The following is an 11,525-nucleotide window of genomic DNA, read 5'->3' as shown; positions in this document are numbered from 1 at the left end:
CGGATAGAACGTACTTTGGTAAATCACACACTAATTGGATGGTTCTAGGATTTTATGTTGCCATGTGTTTAGTGCCCCAGTAAATGTGGTTGGTAGAACTAACCCTTTCTTCTTCGCGTCTCCCTTTAACCATTATTATGATATTTTAACAATAATCCACCCTCTCTGTTCAGAGCAGCAGTATGAGCATCAAAAGGGGATGTCCAGCATAGGCCAGGAAGTTCGGATCCATGCCAAAATGCCAGGACATTCGCTGACAATTTAAACTGTTCCTGTTTACAGATATTGTATGCAAATATATTTTATGTGATTGTAGTAGGGAATATTGAAACTAAAATACTGATGGCTCAGAATATTGTGGTCAAAATGTCGAGCGACATAATATCGAACACATGAGGTCAATGGGGGGGTTAAAAGTGATTGTCGCACTGGGCGCCACCAGCGCTAATGCCGGCCCTGTACTCATGGGGCAGCAAGGAAGCTCAGGGGAATGGGTATATACATCAGTGTGTGTGGTACTCAATAGCTGGCAACTAGTCAGTCTGTCCATTATCATGCAGCATCGCGTGCCAATTTACCCTCGTGCTGTGCTGCCGCGGAAAAATACATTATAATTTACCGTTTACATTAGATCAGAGCTGCCCCAGATTTCAGGAGTGGCCTGTGTCACACCATGAATAAGCCCTCTGAGTCACTCACACTGTAGGTGTGTGACACCACTGACTGACACATCTCACGACTCGCGGGAAATCGAAGTGAAGCCTACATGATAGTATAGCAGACTACATCAGCACTTCTTTGTAGCCAGGCTGAGGTGGATGATGCTGATATTGACAGGGAGGCGCAGTGAATGGGAATCCAGGGACAGCAAAGTGGACATCAGTGAATGTAAACATTTCTGAGAACAAAGCTATTGAATGATGTGTGTGCCTTCAGGAGTGCTCGCATGTCACTGGCGTGGGCTTGCATGTTTGAGTGCTGTGTGCAGTGCTCACTGTAGGTGATAAATAGCTGCAGCTTGACATCCCTACAGCCTGGCCTGTGCATGAAGCCACATTCCAGGGTTCGCTTATAGCAAGTGCAAGGCCCTGTATCTTCCCAGTGTAGATCTGCTTTTTCCTCACTGTCTCAACACGATGGGATTTTATTTTGAAAAGGCCATTCTCTCTTGGGCTAATGGAGTGATTCTAGAAGAGGCAGAGGTGGGCGAGCAATCAAATTAACAGGAAGAGCCAAGCCAGAGCCAAGTCAAGGGTCGGGCATGGCTTTAAGAGTCTGCGCACGAGTCAAGCCTTGAAAACACCATGCATGCAATTCAAGCAATAAGCTTCAAGTAAAAATATGATACGGTCGCTTCAAAATTGAAAAAAGTGTGTTTCTTTAACATGGGGAAGTGTTTCATCTTGGTACATCAGATTATATCACGCCATTGGGAGTCATTTATTAAAAGTGATAGTGATAGTTTCTATGGTCTGATTTGACGTCGAGGCTGTTGCCAGACAACTGTGTAAGGAACACTCGAGAGCAGCGTTGGCTCTACCCGTGTGTTGGGAGCCAGGGGTACATGTTTTGATTGGGCAGACGTTGTGTGCTTCCACAAAAAAGTGCTTGCCCTCCAGCAATGTGATCATATTGTTTATTTATACAGCTGATTGAGCTTGAACATTCAGCTTAAATGTCATTATAAAGCTATTAAAGTGTCTTAGATAACTAGAAGATCTATGGTGTTTTTTTTTCTGGCAGAAGCACAGATGGGAACAGTCACTAATCTACATGAATGTTTGGCTTGAGAGTTCAACTGTCACCTGGCCTCTTAACCTATACCAATATTATTCTACAGTTCTTTGCTTCCACACAAATACATATCCATTACCATGGTATTTACTTGTAATGCTTCATAATACCATACCTTTCTTTAAAGCCAGACCTACTGGCATTGCCAATTCTTGTTAAACACAAAGTTAGAAACATTTGTGTCTCCCCAAATGACAAACCCATTAGTGAACTAATAGGCAAGTCAGTTGTCATGATTACCTTATATATGGCTTATTTTTTTTCATGAATTAAACAACATTATAGTCTAATCAATCAAACATAAAAGGTGTTTTTTACAGCACGCATATTGAACTAATGTATTTGAATGCACTCTTGTATGTGATGATGAAGAAATATGATGCTTGTGAGATAAATTTTTGCATAGGATCACAAAACTTGGTGAAATGGGGAAGCTGGGATTTATCCCAGATTTTCTGTTTACACAGTGTGCAAATCAGCCTCTAGAAAGAGATGAGTAGATCTTTCTCTCGCCCTTGTTTTACATCAAAGGTCACTGTTTTGTCTTTAACTCTTTACACATGGGGTTAGAGAGGGGGTGGCATGTAGATGCCACATGAAAGCTCGGCTTTTAATGGACTTTAGGATCCAAGAGGACCTTGAGCTGAGCTAGAGCCAAGCATCTGACTCGAGCCTGACTGGATTTTTCAGTAGCTTGGCCACCTGTAGTATCTGCTCTGACCTTACTGCAGGTAAATAGCTTAGAGGGAAAGCTGTGCCCGCTAAGAGCTGCTCAGTGATGTGTGATTGGCAGCAAGGAGACAAGAGGGTTTAGCATATTTAAACGTTTCCAAAACATTTTCAGGAAAATAACTAGTGCAAATCATATTGATTTAAGTGCTGTGTCGTGGAATGCCCTCTTTTATTGTGCTGGACAAATGAAGGAAAGAAAAATATCCAGACAATCTAAAGTAAGACTCATGTTAAAAGCATCTGCTGCCTAAGGAATTGCAGACAGCTTTGCCAACAAGGCTCTGTTGGCTTTTTTTCTCAACGTAATAGTGCTTCTTTTCATTTTTGAAGCCAGTTTTCACACCCAATAATCATCTTTCTGTGTTGTTTTTCCTCAATGGCCAAATGCTGAAATACAGTGAAGAATCATGGCCAACATCCCTTGATGCTTAGCTTTAAAAGCTGGGTTATGATTCCATACATACAATGTCCTGAGAAGTCAGGCCGTTGAAGGATACAAATTGGCTGGGGGGATCAGGCATTTTTTCCATCACAGGGGTGTTTTTCAACCTTTTACCATTTTTAGTAGGAGTTTCGGGTAGGCATCAGTTTAAAAAGTGTCCTTTTATTGTTTAACGTCCCCTAGTACTTAGGCTAAAACCAGAGTCTGTTTACTAGAATCTAAAACTTCCATAAAAAGATGTCATAGGCATGCTTTTTCTTGGGTGTGATGCTGGTGGTTTTGTAAGAATGTATTCAGTTGGATCTTAATGCTAAAAGAGAATCTGTTTTTTCTTGGTGTGGCAGGCAATTGATTGGAAAGGGCCTTGTTTAATTCTAGGGACAACGCCACTGGGCAATACAAGGACTGTGGGGTGGGTTAATCTGCCCAAAGACAACTAGGGCAGAATTCTGATTTCCATGTTACTCTTTAAAGTGGTATTACCGCTGATTGAGCAAATACTAATTAGGAGTAATCTGGGGGGAACAAATCCTACGGTGATAGCACAATTAGCGAGCTCAAAAGGCCTCTTGTGCTCTTGAATCGGGTCCTGCTGCATTTAACGCTGTTTCTTAGTGCAAAATGCCTCCTAGCGCCCATTTTGGATACAAGGGTGCATTTTGCTCTAAGAAAATAGCACTAAATGCCTGTAATAAATAGGCGGAAATCCTACCCCAAGAGCATATTTAGTGAGCATGAGTGGCTGCTCTTGCCCACAATTTGTGTTCTGTTGCAGTTAGTGCTATTTATTGGTGTGAAATACATCCTATGGGCATTTTTGCACTAAGAACTAATGCTAAATGCAGAATTACTCCTTCTAGTAATTCTGCGTAATCTTACCAAATTCTTAGGTAATTCCATCAAATTACTCTACATGGAATTACCTAAATTATGCCCACTCCTAAAGTCGACGTGGTTGGTGTAACATGGCTTCACGTTTTTGGCCACTGGGTACCGCAGTCCTAAAATCCTGTTGTTAAACAAAATGCAATTGTGGTGTTTCATTTTTAAGGTATCTTTCTTAAAGTTTTCACAGTGTTGTTGACTGTGCATAGTGCAGAAATGCAACATATTTTTTATGTGCCATGCGCAGAGGTAACCTGTGTTCATGTAAAATGTGAAGGATAATATTAAGTGCACTCTTTTTGTCTATATAGGGACAAAAAAATACTCCAGGGATACCAGTAATGATTCTGTATCATCATGCATATCTGGACACCAAAAACATTTTGATTCCATTAAGTGTTTACTACCCCCCAAACTCCGCCCTTTAGTTCATGACTCAATTTGGCAAGTACCTGAACTTATTTTTTCCCATTTAAAGGACTGATGTTATGTTATGTTATGCAGATTTATAAAGCGCATGGCTACCCAAAGGCCTCCCAGCGCTGATAGCAGGACACTTAGAGTTGGCAGAAAGTTAAGCTTTAAACAGCCAGGTTTTAAGAGCCCTCCGGAAGGATAGTTCAAGGTTGATCATGCGAAGGCAAGGTGGCAATAGATTCCATAATTTGGCCCCTTGGTATGCCAGAGAGCTTCCACTCCATCTAGACTTCTTCACCCTAGGGATCACGGCTAGACAAGCCGAAGATGACCTCAGTTGTCTAGTAGGTGTGTAAAAAGAAGCCAATGTTCTGAGCAGAAGGGGGCCTCTCCAGTGCAAAGCTCTGTGCATATAGCACAGGTACTTAAATTCTATCCAGCGTGCCACAGGAAGCCAATGAAGAGAAGAGATTGCTGCTTTTACAGATTCATACCTTGGTATATTAAGAAGCAGACGAGCCGAAGCATTCTGTACCACCTGCAACTTTTTAACTACAAATGTAAGGGATCCAATGTAAATAAATTAAAATGCCTCCCATATGCGCTAGAAGTAGGAGTGTTGGGGTGTTGCAGAACCCCTAGAATGACTATACTGGAGTTCAGAAGGTAAATGAGCAATAAAGATGCCTTTAAATTTTGATTTTATCTTGTCACATTTCTGTAGTTCAAAGACAGAGGTTAAATGTCAGGCTGTGTCTTGTGACAAATTGCTGCTTATTCTTTTAACACAGAGAATGGTGTTTACTTTTCTTTTTCTGACTACAAAGTGAGAGGATTTTGTAAAATAAACTATATGACCTATGTGACAATCTTGCTGATGGACAGAGAGTGAGAAAGGAAAGGATGTCTATTTTTTTTCCTAACACACCACAAAATTTGAATACCAATAGATGATCTATACAACATTTTTCTAACTTTATCAGCAGTTCGGAAGTCACAGATGACACACTTTTCTGACATTTCTGAAATGTGATAAAAACAAAGGTTTTGTTATGATCAAAAGAAATCAAAACACTTTGGCTCTCATTATGACAGTGGCAGTAAAAACCTCCTACCGCCTTGACGACAGCCGCCAAAAGACCGTCGCCACTGCTACCAGCCGTTTGCCATATTATGACCGTAGCCGGAATTCTGCCAGAAGGATGACAGAATTCCGGCTGCGGCCATGGCGGCGGATGGTGGTGAGGTGGCGCGGTTGTCAGCAGCAGCGCCATGCCAGTAGACCGCTGACGACCGTATCATGACACATGCCGGAGGTCCCCCTGAAATTAGGTAATTTGGGTGCCCAAACAGAGGGGTGTGGCGGGTGTTGTCTGTGTGTGGGGGGCAGTGTGTATGTTTGTGTGTGCGTGAATGCGGATGTGCGTTGCGTGTGGTATGTGTGTGCATGTGTGGACGTGTGAGTGCATGTATTGTGTGTTGTGTGAATGCGTGTGTGCATGAGTGGGTGCATGTGGGCATGAGTGTGTGTATGAGTGTGTGTGATGGTGAGTGAAGGTGCATGTATGTTGGGGGGTGGGTCTGGAGTGGGCGGGATTGGGGGGAAATCTGGGGAGGGGTCGTGGAAGATCCCTATCAGTGACGGCAAAGGAATTCCCTGTCATGGATAGTACCTACCGCCATGGTTTTCGTGGCGGTACGGAGGCCAAGGAAACCATGGCGGTAGGCGGGGTCATAATCCCCTGGGCGGGCTAGTGATGGCTGCCTGGCTAGAGACTGTAGTCAAACCGCCAATGTAATATTCTGGGGAAAAGTACCGCCAGGCTGTTAGCAGTACTTTCCTCCATAATATCGCTGTCCGCCAGGATCGTAATGAGGGCCTTTATTTGGTGATGTAGCGTTGATAAATATTTGCTGACATTAAGTTTGTGTTACTCTGACAGTTTGTTTAGTACACCAAACACGAATTCTTCCTAATGGATCTAGTTGCTGGAATGTGTGTTTTTGGTTATCCTCTATCAAAGAAGCTAAATAGAAAATCCCATAGCCACATTTCATCCAAGAGTATAACTCATGGTGCGGCTGGCAATCCCCTTTGTCGTGCAGGCATACTCTCCGTATCACCACCCTCTTAGGACTCCCACCCTTTATCCAGCCCCCCTACAGAGCTCAGTTGATTTGTTGCAGTACATGTCCATAATATTAACTTTGACGCCAGATGCATCTTGCAAACGGTTGTTGATGAAATGTGATGGCTTGCGGTTATTTAAGTTACGCAGAAAAATTGGGCTTGTTTGTTGTGCTCGAATTGTTAATTGTAGTGTGCAAAAGTTCGCCCGCCGCAACCGGATCCAAATAAAACAACCATTTGTAAACGATCTCCTCTGACTTCCACCTGGCATGAATTGTAATTTAACGTTTCTTTTACATATGGTGGTTGCTAGACCTACTGAACACTAGGTGGCGCCTGAGGATAACGAGAGGCACGTATACCAGAAATTAAAACTCCGGCCACGTTTCTGTGGTGTAAGAGGTGCCGGATTGTTTGCTGTCCTCGGCCTACCCGATTCTATAATACTGTTACTGTGGAACCCATGCAATGTAGGGTTCTGGTGTCCCAACTCCCTATACCTGTATGCACATGGACATGATTCTCTGTCCGGATGTATGTCTTTCAGTCTCACCGAACACCCAGCAAAACACGACAAAAAGGGCGTGCATCTTCGTGCTGAAAACAACCTACGATCACCAGGGGCGTATCTTGGGTTGGGGGGTGGGTGAGATGAGGGGGTGTTGGGTTGGGGTTTTACACCCGCCTAATAAATGTATCCTATAGTAAATAGTTGGGTTGGAGATGTTTTAAGTCGGGTATGGTGAGGTCTGTGTCGGATTTCACTTGGGATTTTTACATACTCATACAGGCAGAACACACAAACACTATCGTCTTAACATTTGTTATTTTCTTTTTTTAAATATGTTTTATGTACTCCTAACTGCACGCCTCTATATTTCTACTCCTCCTTCTCGTGCCCTGCTTCTTATATTATATCTGTTAACCCCACTAAACTTGCTGCCCAAGCACCGCCCCTGACGATCACGCTCCCAAATTTTGTGGTTCTATAAAATTGCGTGACTGCCTTAGAAAACAGGCTTAGAAGTATTTAGTCCTTGCTTTTTTTATCTGTCCTTATAACTTCCGCACTTTTCACACTCCAGTCCCCTACCAGTATACCCATACATTTGCTTCCCAGCAACCTATAATAATTAAATCAGACCCACAATTCTTTTGTGGAATAAAATAGGCCGCTTTTATTTAATCATAGCATGCATGATTGCCAATAAACTTTGTTTTTCTTACATATATCAAGGCCTCAAAGTCAGTATCAATGGGGGGGGGGCGTTAGGTTCAGATTTCCCGACAATAACGCTGGCTCATGGTGTTAAAATATATTATACAACAAGCAGGGTGCATGAGAGGAACTTAAGGGGCAGTGGAAAGGGAGACGAATGTACATTGGCAGGTGTGCTAAGTGAGAGCATGATTTTGTGAATTAACCAACAATTATGAAGTATTTCCAAATCAGAGAGGGGGAGTGTGTGTGTGTTTTTGTCTGTGCATGTGAACATTCCTGGTGATATCCCAAAGATACCTCACTATACCAGACTGAAAGCACCTGCACCAAACTATTTATCACCAAATACATTTATAGGGGGGTGGGGTGTAATGCCAGACCCCCACCCCACCCCACCACCACTCACCAATCCCGAAGCCGTTTTATCTTTGTAGATGTCATTCTTTCTATCAGATTGCCCCTGGCCATTCCCCGCCCTAGGCCTGTCTCTCTACCCTGGAGTCTTTGTGTGACTGTCTGCCGTTGTCCCGCTTTATTGTCAGTAGTTTACAATCTGCATTGCGTCTCCTCTTCACTTTAGCTCTCACTCATCTGTTCTCTGCGTCTCTTTCGCTCTGTGACTGTCGTCACTTCCTCTGTGCATCCTATAGGCTAGCCTGCCTGCATTACCCGTGCTTACCTCTCTCACATTCATCTGCTTCTGACTCCTCCCCCCTCTCTGGCCCTGTTTCTGTAACTCATAGTCTGTCCTGTCTCTCTGTACTCTGTCGGGGCGTCACCAATAATCAACGGGCTTTTGCTCGAGGGCTCGTATCTCACTTTGCTGCCTCGGTGTCTGCAGGTGGGTGTGACCCGCCCCCGACCGGCGGGCATCTCTTCCGTTTCTCCGTCCCTTTACTTCTGACCTTTCCCCATCTACCAGGCTGACCACAGACCTTCTGGTGTGTAAAGGCCGCAGTTTATTATATCATAAAAACATGCTAGGTCCTAAATCATCACAGAACATCGGCCAGTGGTATGAATCATACATTGCATAGAACATAGAATAAGCAATCCAATGTACATCAGATCATTAGGCGGCCATAAATCATCTGTATTTCTTATTCTCTCTTTGCTGTATCATCATCAAGTTAGTCCATTATCCGGCTGACAGCCCTTTATTCAGTGGTTCATTGTTGACAAGTGGCGCAGCTTCTAGGCTTCCCCTGGCTACTGATGTCCGGCATTCGTGGTCCTCTGGCCGTGACGGGACGGCAAGTGCCATATTGGACTAGCGCTGACCCTTTGCTGGCCCTCAGCTCATGTCGCTGTTATTATTGCCATTCGCTGATGCTGTCTCTGCCACGCTGAGTTGGTTTCTCAACCGCTGTCAGCTCCCCCTTTTTCTGCCATCCTTTGCCCTAGGAAAAGCCTGATCTCTTGAGAGCCCCCGGTGTTCAAGAGGAACATGTCCATCCCTACTCCAGATAAGTGAACCCTATCCTTCTCTGGACAGGAAGCCTGAGGTTAATAAGGATGTATGTGCCGGACGTATTTGTAGCCGGGTCCTTTGCAGATGTTCAGTCTACACCTGGACCTCTCCATAGCCATGTGGTTCCTAATCCACCCTCACTTTGAACGTGCTATCACCTCTGACCATACCACGTCGGTGTGTTGGACTAGCCTTGCGACTGCGGTGAGGTCTACCTTCTTGAATTCTGGAAGGCTCAAGTGCCCCAACCCGCGAGGTCGTTACCAGCTAGATGTATGAGGACAGCATCCGGCCTGCCTAAAACTGTAGGCTATGTGTAACATGGCAGCAGCTGAACCCATTTTATGCCTAGTATTCCCATCCACACCATGTTGGTGTTGCACAGCCATATGCCTTTGTAATCCAACTGCCGGAACCTTGGCCACTGAAAGAGAGAGAGGGCATCAGCAACTGAGTAATCACAACCTGGCACATGCCTGGCTGTAACTGCTATGTTGGCAGTCAACTAGGTAGGGTAATAAATCACAAACCCTTGGGCACTGTGCTGTGCCTAGATGCAGAACCTGTACTATGATGTGGTTTCGGCCTTTTTGGCCTGCCCTGCTTATCATAGTTGACATTATATCTCTTTTGTATGTTTTTAGCTTATATTTTAACTAGATTTTAGGCTTTTTAGTTCAGAGCATTTTCTACTTGGACTCATGCACCCTCGCTAGTGAGTTAGCATCCTTGTTTCGGCAATGGGGAGGGTGTGGAGAATCCATTTTAGTTTCCCATTGGGCACAGGAGTCAGCTTAGCCTTCCGCTTGCAAGCCTGTGGCCCCCATCATCTAGTGACCTTTTACCCACTTAGCATGCTCTGTTTCATTCAATTCATTTAAGTATTTCTTTTAGCACTTTGGAGCTGCCTACATTTTTTCTAAGAAATGTTTTGCTTTTGCTTATCCGTGTCATTCTGACAGGACGTCATTATCTGTGATGTACGTGGGTATTGTCATCATGTCCCCTTCTGACTTACGTTGGACAGGAACATGATGCACCCTTGTTAGGGATTGTTTATGTAATTGCTGCCACGAGTCTGCCACATTATCAGTTGTTTAGGAACATACCTGTGTTAGGGATCCTACATGATTAGTATAAATACAACTGACACGGACAGGGTCATGAGAGGCGTTCCTTCCAGATGCCAACTACGCTGCACATCACCTTGATGCAGAACTCAGCCTTTGTGCCTTCACAGGGTCTGATCTAGAGACCTCATTCCAAGGTAACAAGGGATGGGGGCGCTTCTCATGGACATTGTACAGGCAGGTTAGGGTTTATCACACCTAGGTCTCATTAGGGTAGAGATTGGGCTCTCTTTGCTGGGAATTGCATATTATATTTGTATTGCAATATGGTGGGGGTTCATATTGACAACTCTGATCTTCGCAATTTTGCTTTTGTTATTGCTCATTATCATAATCACTGTTATTCATACATTTTATCGTAGATGCAGTCTTTTCAAGAAATGTATTTCTCCATCTCCTTCATTGTCTGTGGGTGTATGAGACTTATTGCTAACGAGAGAAAAGGGTAACTTCCATTCCACCAGAACGCCCCTGAGAGGTCTCACCTCGAGTCCATGTGTAAGGCTGCCAGAAATCGCCTTTATTATCTAATCTTGGTGAGGTACTGCTTGTAGGTGGGAGGGTTGAGCCGACCATTGCAACTTGGTGTAGGAGTGACTGAGTTGCCTACACCCAGAAGAGCTGTCAGCCCTAAACAAGCACTCTCACTAAAGAGCAAGAGTCCAACTACGACAAGGGATTTGTTTTAAAGCCATTTTGTGGTCACTTAGGAATGCCCATGGAACACCCATGAAAAACCTCCTTTATGGCAAATTAACACAAAGCAGTGAGTACTATGCTTTACTTCGGGAAACTAGTCAATGCAAATCCTGATTTGCGTTGAATAGTAAATCCCAGCATAACACTTTTCGGCAGTTTTGCATTGCAAAAGTAACACAAAGACGGTTCCAAGAGTTAGTAAATCTGGGCCTGTGTGTGTCATGAAAAAAGCTTAAGAGAAGTTTGCTTCATAACGTTGAGTACTTGCTAGGGAGCTCTGGGTGCATCCTGTAATAACAGGCTGAAATATGGATAAGAGTGCTCTGCATGCTGAGGTAAGTTGCGGAGATAGGTTCAAAACCTTCAGACCACTGATTCCAATCCCAGTGTGCTGCTGTGTTTAAGTTAGAACACTCGTGATAAAACAGTTGTCTCATCTAGCAGTGTGCAAGTCATGGTTTATGATACAAGTAGTATCACTCATAGGATCTGTACATAAACTGGGGATCAGGAAAGTGAATCCGATCTGAGCCATCTCAACCCTTCATCCTTTCAAGATTAAAAAATGAGAATTTTTGCACTGAGTAATAGACACAGGTAGC

Source organism: Pleurodeles waltl, chromosome 12 (genome assembly GCF_031143425.1).
Source record: "Pleurodeles waltl isolate 20211129_DDA chromosome 12, aPleWal1.hap1.20221129, whole genome shotgun sequence".
Taxonomy (NCBI): Eukaryota; Metazoa; Chordata; class Amphibia; order Caudata; family Salamandridae; genus Pleurodeles; species Pleurodeles waltl.
The sequence above is the reverse complement of the archived record's forward strand: the minus strand, read 5'-3'. Positions refer to the sequence as shown.